This window comes from Canis lupus, chromosome 14 (genome assembly GCF_048164855.1).
Source record: "Canis lupus baileyi chromosome 14, mCanLup2.hap1, whole genome shotgun sequence".
NCBI lineage: Eukaryota > Metazoa > Chordata > Mammalia > Carnivora > Canidae > Canis > Canis lupus.
The window spans coordinates 32,901,615-32,918,857 of record NC_132851.1 but is presented as its reverse complement, the minus strand read 5'-3'; the positions used below and the strand labels follow the sequence as shown (position 1 = coordinate 32,918,857).

Here is a 17,243-nt window from a genome sequence, read left to right as displayed (position 1 = left end):
ACCAAGATGGATATCGGTATCACTGACCTGTTGTTGATGGTTATTGGCAACATGAGTACATTTAGGGTTATAGATGATGTTCAAATCCGTGATCTCATTTGATCTCACAAAATCCCAGTGAAGTAAACCAGTTGGGATTATGAGGTTTGGAGAGATGGCGAGGCATACCGGTCACTGGAGCTCCCACTGAACAGCTGGAGATACAGCAAAGGTGAATCTCCCTCAGCACCTGTATCTGCATCTCAACAGGGGAAACTGTTCACTTATCTTGGTAGAGAACCTCAGCTTTGTAGAATAGGAAAAGGTCCTATCTTCATCCATAAGTGGATATCCCTTTATAATTTATTTCACATACACTCCAGGCACATAGATGTTTTTCCTTATCAAAAGGCAAACATAAGTTTATTTTCCCATTCCCTTCATCGAAGTCACCCATTGGCTACTGAGCAAAGATCAGATTAAGTGCAGCAGGGCCAGAGTTACGGGTGCAATGGTCCTTTGTCATTTTTGGCTACCTGGAATCCAAATTTCCTTCCTGTTTCATAGAAATCCCCAATGTGTATGGCAGTCTTGGTGGAGACAAAACCTCTGGAAGCCTAAGAAAACTAAGCAGTGCCCATCCCCACCCAGTAGTTGGACAGTCACATGACCTTGGCTCATCCAATCACACCTCCCGCCTTGAATACTGAAACTCACCTATGTTCTTGGTGCCTTAGCTTCTGCAAATGTCCATCATTTTTTTGAGCCTGGTTTGCAATCTTTTCCTCAGTCCTCAATCTAGCCAGCACGCTTCCCAAAGATTCCTTCCCTGCTTAAGTCACACGATTATGCAGAAACAAACAAACAAACAAAAAAACCCGTGAGTGGTTCATCTTCAATGTCATGCTAATCATTAAAGAATCCAAAGTTTCTGTTAGCCAGCCCAGCCTCATCAGCACGGAAGAAAGATCTTTGTTGGGCTTTCTGAAAGGCCTTCATATTTCAACAAACATTCATTGTTTGCACCTTCTGTGCCAAACACTGTCCTAGATAATGGAGATTCAGTGAATAGGCAGTAATTACTTCTCTCTAGGAGTTAATGGTTAGAGGGAATTCAAAGCTGTTTTTAAAGGCCCCCCTACGCCCATCACTACCTTTTCAGACACCTAGGAATCAGGTTAGAAACCACTGATCTAACCAAAATCTCTCCTATATATATGGACAAAAAACTAAGAACCAGAAGGGTGAAGAGATTTCTCCAAAGTCGTAACAGCAATTTCCCAACAAAGCCGGGAGCAGATCTCAACTTCCGCAGATCCCAAGCCAAAACTCTTTCCACTTCATCACCCCACCTGTAGGGGATTTAAACAGCAGACATCATCTGCCCTCTTGTTGATTTTTGCCAACTGGTCAACACTGTGATGCTGGCAGGCAGTCTAGTGAATGCCCAGTTAAGCCCAGCTGGGGTCACCTGCAAAACGGAACACTACCTGAGGGAGAAAACAGTCTCGCGAGGCCCTGGGGACACACTGTGGACGACAGGTTTGAGCTAGCAAGTCCAAAAGAGAAATGGGAATAGGAGGCAGACGCGGAGCACGCCAGTCTGCTTTTCCAGCACACCAGCCCCAGGAGCATATGGCCCATAATTAGCCACCCGGGAGATGGTTATTGAGCCACAAATGGAGAATTATGGCTTCAGGTGAGAACCAGCAGCAGGAAGCAGAGCCCTCAGAAGACTGAGAAAACCCTGTTTTCATGCAAATGCCCTCAGTCATCATAAACAAAAGGTGACAGACAGGGGCCTAGGGATGACAAAGTGCAGGGATGCTGTTGCTACATAGGATACTGCGTTTCTGGAAGATCTTTGAGAGCCTGCAGAATCTCTCAGGCACTCGTTTCTTAGGCCCCGGAACCCCGTGTCCTTTATTGCAGGACTACAACCTGGGAGCACCCGCTCTGGGTTGGGAACTCATGGTTGGGTTGGAACTCGTGTGGGAACCACAACAGAACTCGTGGTTCCAACGACACGTTTTTCGTAGTTGAGGAGATCCACGTTACGCCAGAGAATTGGCCAAAGGTCCTCAAAACAAGGCTCCTTTCTTCCCTCTGCCCACTACTCTCTGTTCCCTTCCAGGGCCCTCGGGAGGCAGCACAGTGGAACAGGGGAAAGCACAGAGCACAGATTTGATTATTGAGCCACCACTCCCCGGCTGTGTGGCCTTAGTCTGTTACTTTACTTCTCTGTGACTCAGTTTCCTCATTGGTAACATGGGGATAATGTTGTGTGGAAAATGCGAGTCACTGCATTGAAAGCTCTCAGAAGAGCTCAGCAGGTCATAAGTGCTCAGTAAGAGTTAGGGGCCCCCGTTGACAGCCCACCCCACAGATGTGGTCTCCTCACACCTCACTCAACCCTCTGCTCTTATTCTCAACCTCTCTCCACCTTACACAATTTCCCAGTGTGCACATTCCTCACCTCCTGTCACCCCATCCCTTTGGGGGCTCCAAACCGACTCCTTTTCCCACCATCTCTACACATCTGCAACCTCTCCACCTTCCAGATCCAGAGGGATCACATCAGAAAATACACCTGATGGCCATGGGTGGGAATAACCCATCCCTGCCTTCATCTCTCGGCCAGTGTGTGCCTCCCCTATGGTTCGTGATGCTCGTGTGCCTTGTTTTATACTCATTTATGCCATTACTACTCAGTTAACCCGGGGAGGGAGCAAATGGGGAATAGGGAATGATGGTTGTCGCAGCATCCCTGACAGGCTCCCGCAGATGCACTTCATGCCGTTCACTCACCCCCATGCGAGCATCCACACACATCCTCTCTGAGCCAGTGCCAAGGCCTGGGAGGCAGGCTTCCAGGGAGAATCAGAACTCCAGCTGGCCTTGGCTGAAAAGGGCAGAGTAAACCAGGGAGAAGAAGAGGGGGTGTGCAAGGAAATGCGCAGGGTTAGCTGACACAGGTGAAGACTGCAGAAGTTAGAGCATCGAAAGATTAGCCAAAACAGGTTGGCTGGGGTCGGAGGGCCAGGCGGTTGCTAAGGAAAGCAGGAGTGGTTCTATAAGGACTGGCGAGTCATACGAGGTGATTCAAACACAGTGCTCAGCAGGACGGATGACACACAGGGAGTGTGCGGGACACGTTGACTATGATCACCATTATTAATTGCACTGGTATCTTAGTCTAGAAATGTAGCCACTGGGTGTTTAGAGACAGAAATATCCATTAATTATAATCAAGTTCAACTTCCATCACCAAGTTACTGGGTACCTCAGGTCAGGCTCTGGGCCCTTCTGAGCCTCTCTGGGTCTCAGTTTCCTCATCTGTAAGAGGAGGGAGCTACACATGCTGATCTCTGGCTCTTTTCTTCTTGCGCCAACCATCTCTGATGCTGAGGTTCTGCTGGCAGGCAGCTTCCACTCCAGCCCCCACTGACCTGCCCCCTCTGTGGCCACCACCACTTAAGTTATGACACACAATTCTGTGTTCTCTGTATCACCCCACACTGTTCCAGTGTCCTGAGTTTCTGGTCTACCCACAGATCATGTCTTTATTGAGCTCCTCCCCCCATTGGGACCTATGAGAGAACTGAGCACCTAGAAATTCTTAATGGCTATCAATTTAGAAGGAGTCACATCATCAGGAAAACTGAGAGTCTGCACTTAGCCTTATCTTAGTGATAACAGTAAGGAGGAGAGGAAGAGAGAGGAGGAGGGAGAGGAGGAGGTGGTGAGTGAGGAAAGAAAGAGGGGAAGGAGGGGGAAGGAAGGGAGAGGAAGAAGGGAGGAAGAGGAGGAAGGGGAAGAATTAGTGGCTAGTGGGGAGGTGAGAGGGAGAGAGGGGATGGAAGGGGATAGAGAAGAGGAGAGAAACAGAGGGAGGGGAGGAAGAAGAGAAGGAAGAGGGGAGGGAGAAGGGAGAGGAGGAAGAAGAGGAGGGAGAGAAGGAGGTAGAGGGAGGGGAGGAGGTGGAGAGGGAGGAAAGGAGGGTAGGAGGGGGAAGGGAAGGAGAGGGAGAGGAAGAAGGGAGGAAGAGGTGGGAGGAGGAAGAGGATGAGGAAGGGGAAGAGGAGAGAAGGGGAGAGAATGGGAGGAGGAGGGGGAAAGGGAAGAGTGGAGGAAGAAGAAGGAGGGAGGCAAGGAGGAGTAACAGTGGGAGAGGAGGAGCAAGCACTGAGTGTCCTGCGTGTGACACACAACTGTCAGTCCAAAGATTCCGATGCTTAGGAAATACCACATTCTGTTCTTTGAAATCACCCTAATTTCCACTCTGTGCCCCTATCCCCAGGGGCTGGCGGGGTTCCCTCACGTCACAAGGTGCACAGCATCCCAGGAGCCCATGCTGCTCCTTCCCTGCACCCCTGCCTGGCCGCTGACCTCTTCCTCCTCGAGAGCACAGAGCCCCCTCCAGTCTGGGGTTTACCCCTGAACAACTGGGCACCACGAATCCTTAAACAGCACCAGCCCCCCAAGACCCAGGGTCCCCTCTTCTAACCTCCTCATCATTCTGCTCCGCCTTCTCCCCAAACCCTGCCAGGAACAGGACCAGATTTCGAAGCTCCTGGAGCCCAGCTCTGAGTGGGCAGACAGCTCCCATACCTCCTCCACTCCAAAGCCTGATCTCCCCCCTCAGACGCCAGCCCCTCTCTTCACTTTTTCGTGTGGATTTTCATTGCTCATTATACCTAGAACCTAAAGCTTTTACAGGAATAAGAAGCTCCCCTTCCCCAGAGGGCCAGGGGCACTCCTAGAAGGTGAGGGGGGTACAAATGGCACATCCTTCCAGCACTTGGAAGAAGGGCAGGAGACAACCACGGGAAGATGGCCTGCGAAAGGAGCCCTGGCACGCAAGCCCTGAGCCCCACAGTGTCCACAGCCCTCCCTGCTCTGTCCGAGGTTGATGGGGGCCAGGGATCTGTCTGCGGGCGTGGGCCAAAGCTTTCCAGACACTCTTCACCTGGACATAAAGCCTTGATTGCCAGCCTTTCCTCCTCTGTCATCCTGAAGTGTGATGCCCACTCCCCAACCCCATCACCCACCCAAAACCAGCCTCTCAAGCCAGGCCTCGACCCACCTCCCTCCCCTCAACTCCTGCCAACTCACCCACACATCAGCTCTGGTCCCACCCAAGTCCTAGGCCGTCTCATCACTTCTGTGTCGGTTCCTTAGCTTGAGCTGGCCCCTGAGCCCCCAGCGACTTGATTCCCTGCATCACTGGGCACTGGACTCTGTAGGCAACCCCAGAGCTGGCCAGCCTGGGCTTTCCTCTGCAGCTTCTCTGGGGGACCAGTGGGCCATGCACGGTCAGCAGGAAAGGCCACTGTTCCCTCCAGCTTGGCCCAGCTCCGCAGTGGGGGGACTGGATGCCTCGCTCTCTGGGTTCAGTGGTGATGTCCCCCTTTGGTTGTCCACGGGATACCACAGAGCAGAGGACAGCAAGGTTTTCCTATAAAAGGCCAGATAGTGAATACTGTAGGCTTTGTGGGCCACACAGCAGTCTCGATCACGGTGACTCAACTTAGCCCTGGGAGCCCAAAAGCAGCTGGAGAAGACAAGGAAACAATAGAAATGAACTTCATTTATAGACAGACACAAAAATTTTAATCCATATAATTTTCACATGTCACAGAATATTATTCTCCTTTTGATTTCTTTTAACCATTTAAAATAGGAAAACAGTACTTTAAAATGTAAAACAAAACAACAATGGGCTACAAATCTTACAAGAGGAGGCAGCCAAAATTAACAAGTCAGGAAACAACAGATGTTGGCGAGGATGTGGAGAAAGGGGAACCTCTTGCACTGTTGGTGGGGATGCAAGCTGGTGCAGCCACTCTGGAAAACTGTGTGGAGGTTCCTCAGAAAGTTGAAAACAAAGCTACTCTGTGACCCAGCGATTGCACTACTGGGTATTTATCCCAAAGATACAAACGTAGTGATCCAAAGGGGCATTTGCACCCCAATATTTATAGCAGCAGTGTCCACAAGAGCCAAACTATGGAAAGAGCCCTGATGTCCATCGACAGATGAATGAATAAGGATGTGGTCTATATATACAATTAAATATTACTTGGTCATCGAAAAGAATGAAATCTTGCCATTTGCAACAACATTGGATGGAACTAGAGGGTATTATGTTAAGCAAAATAACTCAAAGAAAGACAATTATCATATGATCTCACTCAAATGTGGGATGTAAGAAACAAAGCAGAGGAGCATAGGGGAAGAGAGGAAAAAATAAAACAAGATGAAATCAGAGAGGGAGACAAACCACAAGAGACTCTTAACCCTAGGAACACACAGAGGGTGGCTGGAGGGGAGGTGGGGTGGATGGGGTAACTGGGGGATGGGCATGAAGGAGGGCACTTGATGAGATGAGCACTGGGAGTTATATAAGACTGATGAACCCCTGAACTCTACTAAAACCCATAATACATTATATGTTAATTAACTAATTGAATTTAAATGAATTTAAATAAAATTTTAATGAAATGGGAAATTAAAAAAAAAAAAAAAGAAAGGCAGCCAGCCTGATCTGGCCCACGGCTGTAGTTTGCTAGTCCCTGGTGGAGAGGAGTGAGCCCCGGGTTTGGGGTCGCACAGTGGCCTTCCAGTGTGGCCCCTCCCTCTTCCCAGGACCTCGGACAAATTACTTAACATCTCTGGGTTTGTTCCTCCGCAAAACACTTGGAAAATAATAGTGCCCTTTTCATAGGATGGTCGTGGATGCTAACTGAGAAACAACGCAGAGTGGTTTGGGGCACAAGTACCCCAAATGACAAAGTCTAAGCAGGGACGGCAATGACTCTATGTTATCATGGAAGAAAAATCTGGAATCTGGAAATGTAAAACAGGCAGGGTGGGGGGCACAGAAAGCAGTTTGGAAATCAGAAAAGTCCTGAGTTTGTCTCCTGGCTTGGCCACGTAGAGCTATGTGATCTTGGTGGCATTACTGGACCACTGTGGCTCTCAGTTTCCTCGTCCATAAAGTATCCGTGATCTGCTCACCCCACAGGCTCTCCAGAGGATTCCTTTAACAGCACAAAAAGTAAAGTGCATAGAGTAGACAAAAAAATGGCAACTATTATTTATCCTGTCTTGATTTTTTCCTATCCCAAATTTCTTTTTCTTTTTTTTTTTTTCAGAGAAGAAGCCAACATTCTTTATCAAAAGCCTGCCTCCTCTCTGTCTCCAAAACATCCCTTTTGATGCTTCCCCTGTGCTCTATCAGTACAATATGCTGCTGCCTCCCCGAGGGAACCCTTGTTGCTGGAAACTAGGGCAGCCCTTTGAACCTGCATTCTTTCTCCACACTGAAAAACATCAGGCGATGTGCTGGGAACTGTTTGTTTTCTTGTCCTTATCCTTGGAGTCCCTCTATTGGGATCCGAGGCTGACAAGGGTCCAGCATGAAGAGAGGCTGCCCAAGGGCCCAGCACTGTGCTGGACTTTGTCTGCCTGGCCTGGGCGGCAGCTTTGGGGCCCTCAGGTCCCTGTCAGCTTTGTGGATCAGACTGATGGTCAGCTCCCAGCCCGGGGTGTCTCTGATCCCACATAAACAACTCTGACACAGGCCAGGCTTGTCCTCTTGCTGAAAAAGCTTCCAGACGTGGCATTTTGGGGAAAGGCCTGCTGGTAGCTAGAAGGCTAGTGCAGCTAGAGAAGCTATAGTGATTTGAGGGGGGGAGGGACAGGGGAAAGCACTCCTTCTGGTTGTCTGGTCCTCCTGTCCCTTCAGGAGATGGATGGGCCCAAGGCTGACATTTGGGGCCAAGAGGCCAGAGCCAGGATGGAAGCCAGAAACATGAAAATCCAGGCTGAACACTCACCCAGAGAAAGTTGGGTCTACTCACCAAGTCCAGTGAGTGAGGAGAGATCCCCAAGTCAGGACAAAACCAAAGAGTTAGATGTCTTCTATCTCTGTGTGGCCAGTGTCTTCCCTATGCCTGATACTGGACCATGCCCAGGAATGTGTGGCAAACACATCACAGTCCCAGCTTCCTAAAGAACTCCTTTTCCAGGCACAGAAATATTCACATACATGACTGCTTTGTGTTCCCAGAACCCATTTCACTTCACCCATGGCATGTAGCTGATCTACATTTCCTGGCTTCTTGGTCCTGTGGGCCATGGGACTGAGTTCTGGCCCATGGGTATATGTGCCAGGGGGCCTGGCCCACAAAATGACCCCAAAAACTCCTCCTCCTCCTGTGCCAGCTGTATGCAGAAGGCCCATCAGAGGCCTCCTGGGCCCTGGGATGGGCAGAGCCACAATATGGAAGGAGGCTGGGACCCCGAGTAACCCTATGGAAGGCCACTGGCTGGTCTGCATCAGACTTGGTATGAATAAGAAATAAACATCTAGCATATTGAGCACCAAGATTCAGGGGCTGGCTTGTTAGAGCAGTTAACCTAACCTATCCTGCCTAATGTGGTCAAAGAATCTGTAGTATCATAAGAGCTATGACACCGTAAAACAGGTAACCACACAGAATGAAAGCCAATCTCCCTGCCAGCTGGAGAGTTCCAGGATTTGAGCTCCCTCCAAGCCCTATCGGAGATGTTCCCAATCAAACCCGCACTGTTGCTGGAGTTTGTCACTTGGCCCCCACACTGACTCAGCCTCCTGCCCACCCCTGATTCATCCCGCCTTCCCAGACTCTGGCTGTCCCCGATCTGTCTCTCCAGAGTCTCTGAAAGCTGCCTGTGCCAGTCTCCCCAAGCTCAAGTTGGGTGCTCTTCACTAGGCTGTGTACTCCCTAGGACAAGGTCATGGGGGACCTGGGTTGGACCACCTCAGTGGAGTGGTAAACAGAACAACGGGAAGATACTCTTGGTTCTAATCATGACTCTGCCTCTCAGAAGACCCTGTCCTTTTCTAGGTCCAGGCTGTCATAGTGGACATCCATCTAACCATGACTGTCCACAGCTCTAGAGACTCTCATTTCAAGTCACCCACACAAACGCTCTCTTCACGTACATAGAAACTTGCTGTTCAGCAGACCTGTGATCAGTGTGTGTGTGTCCGGGTTTTAATTCACGACCACGCTGTGAGGTAGTACGCTCTTCCCATATTGTAGAAGAGGAACCTGAGATTCAGAGAGGAGAAGAGGTCTCTAGGATTCACACTCATGCCGCACTGACTCCAATATCTCTTTCTCACTCCTGATGGTTCTTTCTGTTGTCCGAAAACACCCCCGTTAAGTCGATAGTGGAATCTGCTCTAGCTTGGTTTGGAAAGTCAAGGATCAGGACCCAGACCTGCCCTGAAATCACTGTGTGACCTTGACTCCCGTGAGGCCATTTCACCATCCAGAGGAACCGTGAGATGCTCTGAAACCCTACAAAGGTGGAAAAGGATTGGATGTGTTTCTAGATAGAAAAATACGTTAAAGAGGAAAACCATCCAACCGACATAAGGTGGTACTTCCTCTGTGTGCATCAGACCTCGTTGAGGGCGGAATGCTGGAAGCATCTGAACTCTCCATGCATTCAGAACTTGCGGAGAAGAAGAGGAAGGTGTGTAATTTGTGTTGTTCTTGTGGCTTCAGAAGCTCAGAGAGGAGCTGGGAAATCGTGACTTCCACAGCTCACAGCTTTGAGTTTGTGTGGACATCTGGGCCTGGAGATGGTGTCATCTGGCATGAGTGAGAAAGCCTCCCTTTAGCAAAAAGTGATTTGCAGGAAGGGAATTTCTGTACTCCGCGTGTGGGCAAAAGACAACCAAATGTTCCCTGGCATTCATGCTTCGTTACCGATGAAACGGGGTCCCCTCCGCAACCATCCACGGGAAGGGAAGAGTATGAAACCACGCAAGACCGTGTCCCCTGTAATCCAGAACTGAGATCCTGCCTGTGAGCACACTTTGGAAAACAGAACATAAGGAGATAATCTGAGATGTACACAAAGATTCACAGCACACGTCTTACCTCCCTTCTCACAAAATAAAAAGTAGACCTGGCCTCAAACTTCCACAAGAGTGAACCAATTCCATCCATTTTGCGGTGTATCCACATATTAGAACGCTGTGGTGCTGTTAAAAGGAGGTTTCCGAAGGCGTGGTAGTGGACTGAGGAAGTGTTAACCATGGGAATGTACTGTCACCCTACAAGCTGCCCCTGCAGCACAGCCCATCTCCAGAAGGTGCCCGAGTAAGTGGTAACAGCAATGCTTCGGAGGAGAAAGTGCCCAGCCAGCAGCCAGGGTGAGGAAGGAGACTGGCTTCTCATCATTCACTGTCTCATAACTTTCAAATCTTCCAATAGAAAAAGGCCATCAATGCCCAGCCACAGTAAAGGAAATAAAACCCATACTAAGACATGTTGTTATAAGATCCAACCAACTTCCAGATGGAAAAGAAAAAAAGAAAAAGAAAAAATTTTAAAAAAAAAAAAAGGTCACATATAAAGGAACTGGAATCAGAATCCCATCAGGCTATTTCCAAGGAGCAAAATAAAGACATTTGCAGAGTCAAAAGTTAGCTTCTATGCAGCCTTCCTTGGGAAGCTGGAGGAGGTTATGCCTCAGTGTGAAAGGAAGTCGGTCAACAGGAGGGTGGGAGATGTAACAAGGCAGAGGGATGATGTGGACAGAGCAGCATCGGGCCCAGAGGACCCCCGCTCCGGACGACAGCAGGGATCAGAGCACGCTGGAGGGAGGTCTTCAGGAAAATAAAATAGATTGCGGGCATTTATGGTGTTAGGTTCCTTGAAAAACATGAGCAATAGATCCTTAGAAAAGTAAACAGATAAAACACACAAAATGATGTTTACTCACAGAAAAAAAATACAGTGCGCTATTTAAGGCAGGGCTGGAAATTATCTGTAGAGTCATCATGATGTATGTGTTCATTCAGGCTCCCTGAGGAGCAGATGTTAGAAGATGTGCATGAGATTTATTGGGGGAAACACCTAAGGAAGGGTAAGGGGGAGGGAGCCAGCAACAGATGGAAGCCGCCACGCAGCTCTGACACTGGGAAGGAAAGCAAGTCAACTTCAGGAAATGTTGTCCACGCCGACGGGGACCCTCCAGCCAAAGCCTCCCACTGAAGGAGTCCAAGATCTAGCACACAGGGGCTCGAATCTGGGCCCCGCTCGGCTGTCCCTGACCAGGGGGCGCTGGAAGGACGCCAGATCCAGGGGTGGTTCCAAGATGGTTCCAGAAGCAGCCGCTGGGGACCACGGATCGCAGGAATGGTGAACACTGACCGCAGGTTTAAAGGAGGAGGAGGAGAGGGGAGGGGGAGCAGGTGGTGTAGCAGAGATGGGGGTGATCACAAGGCGCCTGCAGGTGCTTCTCCAGGCTTCTCACCCCACCCGAAGTCAGACTGAGGCCACTGGACGATGGACGATGAGCAGAAGTGAGGAGCGTCCCCTTCCAGTGGAGTGAAAGCCTCCGTGCTTCATCCTGTGCTCACTTCCTCTGTTGCCGTGGGTTCGGAAGCCACAGGTTGAGATGGTGACAGCACAGGATGGGGTTCATGGAAGTCCCCGAGTCACAGAGAGAGGACAGACCGCACAGACCCACATCAGCACCTCGGGCCTGCACCCCCCCCCAAGACAACTTGGCCATTCACTCAAAGGAGAGCGCCGGCCACACTGTCCCCGTGGCTCCTGAGCTGTCCCAGCTTTTCTGCAGCGAGGGCTGGGGTCCCACGCCAGCTCCATCACACCCTCAGCAGCAGGAATTGACCTCTAGCCAGAGCTGACCCCGCACCGGCTCGGGTGGAGCACTGTGCTGGGAGTCATGGGATCCGGCTTCTCCATCAGCCAGGGGCTGTGTAGCGCATCTAGAAGGTGCAGGTGCGGGGGAGTTCGCCCCCTGGAGCACAGTTTGACCAATGAGAGATGGGAGAGGAGAAGGAGCCTGCAGACACATCCTGTCCCTTCTTCCCCATGGGAGATTGCTCCCCAAGATGTCCCACACGGCCAAGCCAGCAGGTGTGTCCTCTTGAGATGCTGCAGCCTCTGCAATGCACCCCCTTGCCTTTCTGTCCCCGTCCCCCGTGTCCATCTTAGTTCCCTGCACCGTCACTCCTGCTGCCCTGGGACCATATGTCCCCCAAAGCCTGAGTGTGGAAGCGGTGTCTCAGGCTCCACATTCTCGGATCTGCAGGCACCAGGGGGGCTCCGGGGGAAGAGGGATCTGACGACAGGAAAGGGAGGTTTGCTGAGCCCTGTGTTCAGGAGTACGAAAGAGAAGTAAAAAACTGAGCAGCTCCGAAAGGGAATGGAGATGCACAAACCAAGAAAATTGCTACGTGATCTCACTGTGCAGACTCTGGGAACTTGTTTGTTTACCCACCTCTGTGATTTCTCGCTGACTTTTTCCCACAAAGATGAGCAATAAAACGTACACGGTGCAAACAAGCTACAGATCCACATGGCAGGGCCGCAGGGAAGGGAAACAGAAACAGGAGGGGCCGCAGCCTGGAACCGATGGGGTAGGAGGGTAGCGGGGAACACGGAGTCATAGGGCACCCCCAACGGGGGCCCAGTGAGGCCCGAGGCCGGGGTTCTGGGCCTGCAGAACCCCCCCCCCCTCACACGCCAACAACAATAACAAAACCTGCAATGCAGGTGGATTGCCTCCCTAAGTCTCTGGTCCAAGAAATGCCATTGTTCCTTTTTTTTTTTTTTTACAAGAAATGTCATATTTCTATATATTGCTAAATCAAATTAAATCCACCCCAGCCTTGTCAGCCAAGATCAGCAATAAACCCACTTTCAGTTATTTGGGAGGGGAATGAAGCGGAGACTCCCGCCTCTCTTGAAACTCTAAAATGATACGATGCGCATTTTATTGACCACCTGCTACCTGCCGGGTGCTGTTCTAGGCTCTTCGTGTGTTAGCCGGCTCAATCTTCGCAACACTTTGGGGGGAGATACTGGTGGCATGTCCAGTGACTGACGAGGAAACCGAGGGACTTGCCCAAGATGCTACAACCAGGCAGCGGCGGAGAGAGTGCGAGCCCCTGAATCCCACATTCTCAGCAACCCCTGTGAATATGTGAGGCTGTCACAGTGGAAACGCAGGACGAGCCTGGGGACTCCCAGCAGCCGCGGTGGCTACTCCCGGCCCTGCTCGTCAAGCCCTGAGGTGCAGGGCATCGCTGCCATCCGCCCCTCCTGCCACCCCGTGAAGACCTTTCCACGGAGACAGGGGCCCACGTCCGGAACACAATGCAACCGGAGGCTCAATCCACCCACCCCCCTGCCTCTGTTTCCCAGCTCCAGGTTCCACTATCTGAGCAACCCCCACAACCTCTTCTTCTCTCTGGCTCAGGAATTTCAATTCTCTTTCTCTGGGATTGCACTCCTGTCTCTCCCCACCCCCTCTGGAGTATCAGCCTGCACCCCCAGAACCCATAGACTGGAAAGGACTGAGCCTTCATCCACGGGTCGGTTGCACACGGGAGCAAGGGAGGTCCATCCCTCGAAAGGCATGTTTCTGCTCAGGAAACAAAAAATACTTCTCTTTCTTTTCCAAAGGGATCCAGGGCCGTCGGGCACTGTTGTACGAGTTGTGCACGGTGCTACTATAGGAGGTGCCATAGATTTAAATACTTATTAAAGTATTTTTAAAGATCTTTTTTTAAAGATCTAAATAAAGTGTCTCGAGGAAGAGGGGGACTTTCTCTCTGGCTAGAGGTGGGGCTGAGAGTGGCCCACCGAGTGAAGGGGGAAAGTCAAAGCACTATTAAGGCTTCAGTAACACATCCTGTTGACATTTACTGAGTACCTAGTATGTCCAGGCACATTTCTAAACACTTTATATTCATTATGTCCCTTAATCTTTGAAACAATCCTCATAGGATTGAGGCAGGCATCACTCGAATCCCCATTTTACAGAAGAGAAGACCAAGAATTAGTTAAGCAGCTTGTTCAAAGCTGTACAACTAAAAAGTGGAGGAGCAGAGATTTGAACCCATATCTGCCTGACTTCCCAGCCCTCGGCTCTTAACCCCTGTGGATGACAAGGCACACCGGGACTCCGCCTCGGGCAAGGAGGGATCAGAAGAGGTCTGCAGCCACAAGATGCACTCCGGTTTTACAGAATGGGTGACGGGCACTGAGGGGGGCACTTGACGGGATGAGCACTGGGTGTTATTCTGTATGTTGGTAAATTGCACACCCATAAAAAATAAATTTATTATTTAAAAAAAGATACCTTTAAAAAAAAAAAGAAAGTTATGTTCCTGCCGTGTCTCTTTTCCAGAAGTTCCGAGATGGTGAGATCATATTGGGGCGGAGTGGGGGGGGGGGGGTAGGAGGGATGGTCTGCGTGTTAAGAAACCTAAGTGGAACCCAGTACCACCAACTGGCATGTGTGGCTTTGGACAAGCTGCTTAACATATCAGAGCCTCAAATTCCCTCCCCTGCAAAACTAGAGCTGGTGCTAACTTCCTCGGGTGGGAGGATTAAGTGAAGTCTCTTATATAAAGTGCCTGGGACACCTCCTGCACAAATGCGAGTATCCCTTTCCACCTAGAACCCTCCCCACTCCTAAATTCTCCACCATGGAGTCCATAAGGAACCTGCCTTTTCAGTTAAATTCCTGGAGTGAGCATTTAAAGAGAGGCTTAAGCTCAGTTTTATTATCCAATGCAGATAACTTTTTTTTGATGTGTATCAATCATTTTCATTCGTAAGGTGGGTGGATTTTATATATCTATAGCTAGCTGCTGAGAGAAAAATCTTTAAAGCTTCAAGATGGGATTTTAAAACATCTTTATAGATGAAAAAAAAGCCAAAGTTTAACCTTCAAGGAAAATAAAAGAGAACATGAAGTCTATACTTGAACACACACAATACAAAAAAAAAAAAAAAAAAAAAGACCGGTTTGAGATTGCAGATGTATGACCTTGACGTCCATTGTTCGGGCAGCAGAAAGGATTACCTTCACCTGTGTTGTAGAGGAGGCAGCGCCGAGCATCATATGATCGCTCCAGATCCGTCCTCACCCACGACGCCTGCCCTGGAGCCCAAAACCCCGTTATCAGAGATGCCTCGTCCATTCATACCATTTCTCTCCTGTCTACTCTTCTCCATTTGTTCATTCACATGAGGGTCTCTCTCCAACTGATCACCATGGGCCAGGCACTGGGTTAGCTGCCCCGAGGGCAGAAATTACTGGAGCCCCATTACCCGCTTTACAGACAGAGGGCCAGACAGGCATGCAAACCCCACTAACAACACAGAGGAAGTTCCATGCTGTAAAGTAACTACAGTGGGAGTCACATGCTAGTGAGAGCCATGAGAATGGAGGAAGGAGGGGATTCCTGGGTGGCTCAGTGGATTAGCGCCTGCCTTCAGCCCAGGGCTTGATCCTGGAGACCTGGGATCGAGTCCAGCATGGGACTTCCTGCATGGAGCCTGCTTCTCCCTCTGCTTGTGTCTCTGCCTCTGTGTGTGTGTGTGTGTGTGTGTGTGTGTGTGTGTGTGTGTCTCCCATGAATAAATAAATAAAATCTTAAAAAAAAAAGAATGGAGGAAGGAACATAGACAAACCCACAAGCGATGTGTTGTTGTGCTCTATGAGCAAACACGGAATCAGAAACGCTTGCATTGCCTGGGTTACAGGAGGCTGGGGGTGGGGTGGAGGGGATGAGGGGGCTGGTCTCTGAGCTGCCTGTAATAGACCTGAAGAATGGGGCACCTGGGTGCCTCAACAGGGGAGGGTCTGCCGTTGGCCCAGGTCGTGACCCCGGGAGCTGGGATTGAGTCCCATACCAGGCTCCTTGCAGGGAGCCTGCTTCTCCCTCTCTCTCTCTCTCTCATGAATAAATAAAATCTAAAATAAAAAAAAAAAAGACCAGAAGAAGAAACTATCATGGAACCTTCACCGCCAGTAACAGAGGGGGACCAGACACCCCCTCTTCGCCCTCCACCTGTGTCTCCAGGCCCCGATGCACAGCCTGTGGCCCCCCAGCCCAGCCCTCTCCCTTCCACTCGTGTCTTGCTTAGAGCCAGAAGGGACGAAGCTCCTACATCCAGAGACTGGAAGAGGAGGGGAGCTGATGGGAACGGCGGCTACACGGGTTCTGTACAGGCTGGGTTTCTAAGAGGGTTGGAGGGCTGCTCAGACGCTCCAGGGAGAACCTGAGCAGGAGAGGAGGCAGCAGAGGGAGAGGATCCTGAGGTGTGGCTGCCCTCCCTTCAGCATCAGAAGGGTGACAGAAATGGAGAGCAGAGGACCAGGCCACCAGCTGCCTGGCCTTGGCCCTTCACGCCTTAACACTAAGCCCACCTCCCTGCCCATCACTGGGTCGTGGCTGCTGGGCCCCAGGCTGGGTGACTTTCAGTATTTGTAAGCATCTCAACAGAACAATAAAGCATTTGGAGTACGTAAAAAAAAAAAGAGAGAGAGAGAGAGAAGAAGAAGAATTCAGATCATTCTAATTGCCCCCTCCTATGTTTGCTTCCATAATTTCTGATCATTCGCCAGATCGAGGCTGCAAAGGTAAAAGCACACAGGTTAGGGGTGTTGCATAAAAGGTGCAGAATGGGAGCACCCTGAGCATCCTCTGCTCCAAGCCCCTCTACAGAGGCCCAGAGATTTGCCCACGCAGGGCATGAAGACTTAGATCTGGGGTTGCCCTAATCCTCGCATTCCCTCCCCTTGAAGGGGCTTCTCAGAGTATATGAGGAGCCTTCACGTACCTGGGAGAGCAGGTGCTCACGGCCCCATTTTACAGAGGAGAACACAGAGGCCGAACACAGGACAGGAAGCCGCTGGCCCGAAGTCGCTGGTGGAAGTTGCAGCTAAGAGCATCCCTGGCTGGGAGCCGGGCCTGCGCCAGGCTGCGGGCTGCGCTTTCTGCGGTGCGGTGCTGCCGCCTAGAGGCACGAGCTGGGAGCAGGGCAGGGCGGCGGGGGGGGGGGGTGCCCCCGGGGCGGGCAGGCCGGCCCCCCCAACCAGGAGGGCCCGGCGGGGAGGCGACCCTCCCCTCTCCTCCCCTCCCCTCCCCTAAGCACTCCCCTAAAAGCCCTGCACATCCCGCGGGCCACTCCGTGAGCTACGCCGCCCAACGCGGCCAGGCTAAAGCTGAGGCTGCAAACAGGTGCACCTGCCCTAGAGGATCCTGTCCCAGTGGCCTCCGGAGGAGCTCGGGGAGCGAGGAAGGCACATCCCTGGGAGGCGGTTGGCAGCCACCTGTGGGCTTCCGTGTGGGCACCTGTGACTCGTGCAGGGCGCAGGCCAGGTGGTGTCTGCACAGGTACAAGGGGGCCGGGATGCAGCTGATCGTCTAC

The 17,243-nt window shown here is 51.0% G+C and overlaps 1 long non-coding RNA gene across 3 annotated transcripts in view; it reads right to left on the bottom strand.

The window, feature by feature from the left end:
- LOC140603876 (uncharacterized) overlaps window positions 1-17,243 on the bottom strand; it is a 48,444-nt gene that overhangs the window by 16,498 nt on the left and 14,703 nt on the right. For 2 of the 3 annotated variants that reach the window (XR_012006856.1, XR_012006857.1), the window contains exons 4-6: window positions 5,095-5,437; window positions 697-808; window positions 28-194 (exon numbers count right to left, since the gene is read on the bottom strand). This is a non-coding gene — a long non-coding RNA (uncharacterized lncRNA). Of the gene's footprint in view, window positions 1-27; window positions 195-696; window positions 809-5,094; window positions 5,438-16,652; window positions 16,825-17,243 lie in introns of those variants that run through there. The other variant, XR_012006858.1, reaches the window with a different exon arrangement.